Here is a 6,420-nt window from a genome sequence, read left to right as displayed (position 1 = left end):
CTACTGTACTTGTCATATCATGAAGAATCGCATACACAATCCTACTTCTTAATACTACCATCACTTGGATTAAAGATTACAAACTAGGTATGGACAACAAACATCCTGTTCGGCAGGCCGTAAACGATCGTAGATTATAAGCTGGAACAGTATTTTTTTTTCACACCAAACCAGCCAGCAGTAAATAATCCACGATCGAGCCAAACAGCCGTAGCTCTCAGCCTAACTAGCTCTCAGCCCCACGTCCAGCTGCTTCTCCAACTCGGCGTTTGTGCCCGCAGCTCGCGCAGTAACCTCTGCCAAAACAGGCGTTCCGAATCCGGAGTGCTAGACCGTGCAAATAACTGAGCAGCGCAGATGTATCATGCGTCTCGTCGTACAACAAACGTCAACAGACGTAAGTACGGGGTATTTGGCAAAAGTATGTGTGTATAACTGGATGATACCATACACTCTGGAAAATTTCATACATCAGAAAGGGGGGGGGGGAATATATTTGTTGAGCTACAAATAAAACAGAGCATTCATGTGACACAGACAAATATTAGATATACACATTGGATGGAGCGCGGGAACACAAGGATGGCAACAGGCTGTGAACTAGACATCTAGTTCTGCGTTTCACTGGCACCTTGGGTCACAATTGCAGCACCAAGGCCACAGCAACACCGCATAGGTTGACGCCACCTGAGACTCTGGTAGAAATCACCAGTGCCCACCTTTTCCGGTGGCATCAAGGCAACAGATGAATCCGACGGAACTACGATCAAGGGCTCTGATCATATAGCAGCACGTTGTTCTCGTTCAAAAGCCTCTGGAACTGCTCCAACCGAGCCTGTAGGTCCACAATTCCAGCCGCCTTCTGCGAGAGTATAATGTTTAGTCTTGCGAGGTAATCATCAAGTTGGAAGCCAGGCTGGTCTGCTTCGCCTAATATGTTCATTTCCTGATCAAGGCAAAGGTGTTAGAGCAAAATGATTCAGCAACACAATGAGGCAGTTTAGATCCGTAGGGTACTAAGAACTAACCTCTTTGAGGATGTCCAGAGTCTCTTCAACCTGCTTCCTATGAGCACTAACCAAGTCTTCCTCTTCCTGCAGCAATTATTTGAAGTCAATATTCACCTCAGTCATGTCGTGACAAGAAAATCTCATAGAGATAGCACTACCTGAAGAAGATTATTTAGATGCTCATCTTCATCTGGCTCAACCCTTCTAGTTGGGTAAGCAACGGAATTTCTCATGTTATTCCCCAAAGTGGTATCTTTAGCCTTCCTTGCTGGTTGCCTTCCCTGATGATAAATTATATCTGGTACTTCAACTATGTTTGGTGCCATAAAGCCCTTGCTTCTTTGTTCCCTTGAATAAGCACCATTTGATGAGGTGAACTCCACCGCATCCTTCACCTTGGGCATTCGTTCAACAAATGTCGGAGCAGGCTGTTCTTTAACGTACTGCTGCTTGGGCCAACCAAAATTGCTTCTCTCGGTGATATCATTCATCACCTCAGATGCAGAGAATGAGGGTACAACTGAAGGCAGCGGGGAAGGGCTCGACTCTCTCAAAGGCATTGCCAAAGACACATCTTTCTTGGCATTGCCTCCTTTTGACAAACTCTTCACTCTGAAAAATGAGATGTCTTGTGCATATTATAAGAACATGAGCAGTTATAGGAACAGAAATCATGGAGGTAAGTAATCACCTGTCAGCATATCTCAACGTGTTCAGAGTATGCTCGCAAGAGCCAGAACTAGGAGAAATGCATGATATCATGACAGTGCGTGAGTCTCCAATGAAAGAGTCCCGCAAGACTTCAGTCAATTTGCTACCTCGGAAAGGAATGTGAGTTTGATCATTATCAAGTGCTCTAATGCATTCCTTTAAGGCAAGCAAACTTTTATTGATCTCAGCACCCTCGATTCTGCATTGTGTTTCAGAAAGGACAGTTCGATAAACAAAATGCCAATACATTCACAAGGTACTGCAACTAGAATAAAGGGGGTGGAAATTGTGAAAGGTGACCTTGTTTGTTTATCATTGTCAGTTGTATCAGCACCACGCTCACTGCCAGCAAGGTCGATAAATGACAACTTGCCTACTGGTCTGAGTGGTTTGGAATCATTGCCATCCACACGGCGTTTAATGGCAAGCTGAAGAATGGCATGAGACCTCGAGGACTCTTCATTTGCACCGGTTGTGCCAGTACTTCTGGTAGCACTGCCTTTTTCAATCAACTCCTTGATAGTCTCAACATCAGAGACTCTATACTCTTGCAAACCAACAATACAAACCTTTTGCTTGCCATCCTCTCTCATGCAAAGTTTGCTGCATGAAGAAATTCAGATTCAAAATGTGAGGTATAGCAGGCACATAGATGTACACAATCCGTTAAAATCACAGATTTTGTGGTAACTCACCTCCTATCATTGAGAAGGTCAAATAATTTGCCACCATATATCTCAAAGAAGCTAACATACAACTGAAATCCTTGGTTTCGATACGTATGGTGCATTAACCTCAAGATATCTTGGGAAGCCTTAAGTGGAAGGGGACGCATGGTATATGTCTTTCCACTACCTGAGTGGAGAATATTAGTTCAAATGATATCAAGTGTTCTGTGGATATAGGATCTAGAGAAGATTGGACATGTACCGGTTTGTCCATAAGCAAAACAAGTTGCTTTTGTTCGATTAAAAATTGCAGGAACCACAGGCTCCACTGTTTCACGATAAACCTGTAGGTTGGATAAAAACAGGACTGAGAATGGATGTACAATACTACCACTAATAGCAAAGAGTTTGCAGTATGTACACACCTCATCATTTGAAACATCTTCATCTAAGACAGCATCGAATACAAACTCATGCTTTTCAACATATTCAGTAAGGTCAACCTGTGAATAAATGTGCCAGATATTAAGATTCTCAAGATTGTCATAAGGAATGGCAATAGAAGAAAATGCAAACCTTAAGTTTAGTCTCATGGACAGTCAGAGAGTTTTGTTCAATGTCTATGATATCTTCTTCTTTCTTTGATACTTCCTTTTTGTTAAGTGGTCTTTTGCGCACCTGCATTTTATATGTCACATCAAAACTATTTGAAATGGACAGATTATGACATAACAGCTAAGGCAGCAAGAACTATTTATCAGCAAGTGTGTGACAAAACGAAGGAACCTACCACCACTTTGATTTTCGCGACAGGTGCTGCCTTTTCTTTCTCAGCAAAGGCCTTCAGGTAGTTACCATCAGGAAAAACAGTAGACTTGCTCATCAGCTTGTTTGCTGTGAATCTCATATCAGATTCATCTAGACCTCCTCCATAGCCAAACTCTTGGGCACCATCATACATCCCTGGTACTTGAAACTGTACACATGAAATACGAATTTTGGATTAAGTTGTTAAGAACTGTCAATGGGGAACTGATAAGGCATCTTTTTCTACAGCACCATATTTTCCGGGGAAAAGGTTAGGATTAAAGAAGGAATGAAGGATCATCACTGAATAAAAGTAGATGCATCTTCTGAACTAAAGGACCAGATTAAGTTCAACAATTCAAACAGACTGATAAATCAACATATACTAATGTGGTGTCCCATCTCAACAACCGACCATGATTCCACCAACAAAATATAGGTTTAGCATTCCAGTTTCTGTACATAAAAATCAGCACACGCCTAGATGACCCAGAAAAATGTGTGTTATCGAAGCCGATGACCAATCCAGAAACGAAATTAAAGCGATGTTTTCCCAATCCCATGACCCTCCCCGTTCACTTTAGCAACATCAGATCCAGCACGCCGACAGCATTCACGAACAATAAGATTTGCCCCAACAAACAAGCGAGGTCACCGAAACAGAAGTAGCAACTGATGGAAAATAATAATAATAATATAATAATAATAATAATAATAAAGAGTGCAGATGATGGCCTCACATCGGGGATTAGCTCCGTGTCGAAGGCATGGAGATCGAGCAACCCGGGACTGAGCTGCTGCCTCTGTCCCGGCGAGTCCCCGCCGCGGCGTGCCCTCCGCGCAGCCGCGCCGGCGTCGCGGGCTCCACCGACACGAAGATCTCCCCGTCCCCGCGCCGCACCACGCCGCGCTGCACACCACAAAGCGACCCGCCAATGAGCTCCTCCCAGAAGAAAACGGAAAACCTGGACCCCGCGCAGATCTCGATGAAGCACTAAGCCATCCGTACCTGCTGCGCCCACCGGCCGGCGGCACCGGCATTGGCGGGGACGTCGAAGAGGAGCTGCTCCGAGGAGTACCGCCGCCGCCCGCCGCCGCCTCCGTCCATCGTCGGTGCCGGCGAAAGAGGGGGAGCGGGCGACGCCGTGTGGAGGGAGAAGGCCGAGGGGGACTGGTGGAGGGACAACGGGAGGCGGAGGGGGGACGCGGCTCCTAGAGCCCTAGTGGACTAGAGTAAAAGACCTCTGTTTCGGAGAGCCGGAGAGGGGGGGTGATTTTAACCATGGTTGCACCCTGGGATTAGCGAGACTTTGTGTCGACGCCCCCAAGGTTTGAATTTGGAGTGGAGTTCAAGGCCTGTGCTGCAGGTAGGGGACGAAAAAAGTTGAAGTGCGTTGCGGTCTTCATTTTGAAGCGAGTGGGACCTTTTGTTCAGCTGCGTTTTGGGGATTTTGTTAGGCAAGCGCCTGTCTCGACCGGGGGGATGGTTGGTGGAAGACGGGGCATTTCGTTATCCCGTCTTTTCGAAAATTTTCATCAATTTTAGTATGGAGAGGTATCGTTGTCATCCATGTAATGCGCTAGTCTAAACAGCGAACGCCTGTCTAAATTAAATGTAGCGAACGATTTACACATAATATCTTTCTTTTATGGGAAAAATATTTCCACCCCAGTTTTTTTTCTGGACGTGCGCCCAGCATTCTCTTTTTCACGCGCGCTTTCCATACTGCTTGACGTATTTCCCATAAGTCCAACATTGATATTTTATATTATAATAACATTGTTTGTACAACATATAAGTTAGATGAACAAACTTGTATGTACAACTCAACAGTAATACTTATATTATAATAACTTATTTGTATAACTTAGAAATATAACTTGATTAATAAATTAGATGTAAAGACGTATAAGTTATATTCCCGAACTTAGATGTGTAAATTAACATCATAACATATTAGCCAAAATATAAAAACATGGTGTACAATTATATTATATGTGTATAACTAGTATATGAATCATATACGATCATGTAAAATACATAAGTTAATGTATGAAAATTAAAAGGCAAAGAAAAAAGTAGAATAAATAAAAGAAAAACTTGGAAACACAACTTATGTACAAAAGTTATCAAACACAACTTGTGTACATGAGTAATTCTATACAACTTGCCAACGCTGCCAAAAAAACTAAAAATAAAATAAATAAAAGATGAATAAAATGTAAAAAATTAAAGAATACTAAAAAACACATAAAACAATAAACTAAATAAAAATAAAAAAAATAAAAAAAAAAGAGAGAGAAAGAAGCGCGTGCGTGCGGCAGGAGTGGGCGCATGCAAGAGTGTTGAAAAAATTATTGCTTTCTGCCGTCACACAAGCGTGGCAGAAAAAGCTCGCAGCAGGAGTGGTGGGGATGCGCTCGGCACGGTACAGTGAAATTGTTTGAATTGGAATTGGGCTAGTTCGGCTTGCTGAAAAATACTGTTCTGGCTGAATTATTATGAAAGGAATATTATTCCGATTGAAAAAATAAGCCGAACAAACCGAATATGGAGTAAGCCGAACGGGACCGTGCACCACCTACGTCACTTGGAGTCGATCGGCTCCTAAAAAAGAACGTTCACGGAAAAAATGAATCTGGCGCGTAATAGGACAGAAAAGAAAGAAATGAGTCCGAGGGAGTGTTCGCTGGATTGAAGGCGAGCGGACGACCGCCAGTCTGGAATTGGGGCTAGGCACCCGATTGTTGAGCCTGCCCTATTGCCCACGGCTTCTCGTGGAGTACGTAATGGCGGCTTCAATACAGAGCGCCCTGTAACTTTTTTTGTTAGCCAAGCCCTGTAACTTTCTAAACAAGGCCTAACGGCGGCCAAGGGCCGAGGCTAATCGGATGGGCCACACAGTTTCGGCCCGGTAGAGTGACCGGAGTGACTGGCTTTATCCCTTCTCGCCGTGCAGCTAAAGGCGTCAACAGGGCCCGTTCCCCGATTCCCCGCGGGAATTCACCCATTAGAGGATGGGATGGTACAAATCTTCTCTCTATGGAGAATTAAATGGGAAAAAAATCATCCCCATCGGGTATGACGGGGCGCGGGGATGGTATGTATGCCCCTGCCCCCGTCCCCATTCACCGCGGGGATCCGAAATGTTTAAGGCCCATATGAGAAGGCCCAATTCATGTGTACTATATAAGGCAATTTGTAACCCTAACCTTATCCTTTT

The 6,420-nt window shown here is 44.0% G+C and overlaps 1 pseudogene; it reads right to left on the bottom strand.

Annotated features, from left to right (window-relative positions):
• Window positions 1-417: 417 nt before the first annotated feature.
• LOC136452520 (kinesin-like protein KIN-13B) lies at window positions 418-4,423 on the bottom strand (annotated as a pseudogene).
• Between the last annotated feature and the right edge of the window lie 1,997 nt (window positions 4,424-6,420).

Source organism: Miscanthus floridulus, chromosome 5 (assembly GCF_019320115.1).
Source record: "Miscanthus floridulus cultivar M001 chromosome 5, ASM1932011v1, whole genome shotgun sequence".
Taxonomy (NCBI): domain Eukaryota; kingdom Viridiplantae; phylum Streptophyta; class Magnoliopsida; order Poales; family Poaceae; genus Miscanthus; species Miscanthus floridulus.
The sequence above is the reverse complement of the archived record's forward strand: the minus strand, read 5'-3'. Positions and strand labels throughout refer to the sequence as shown.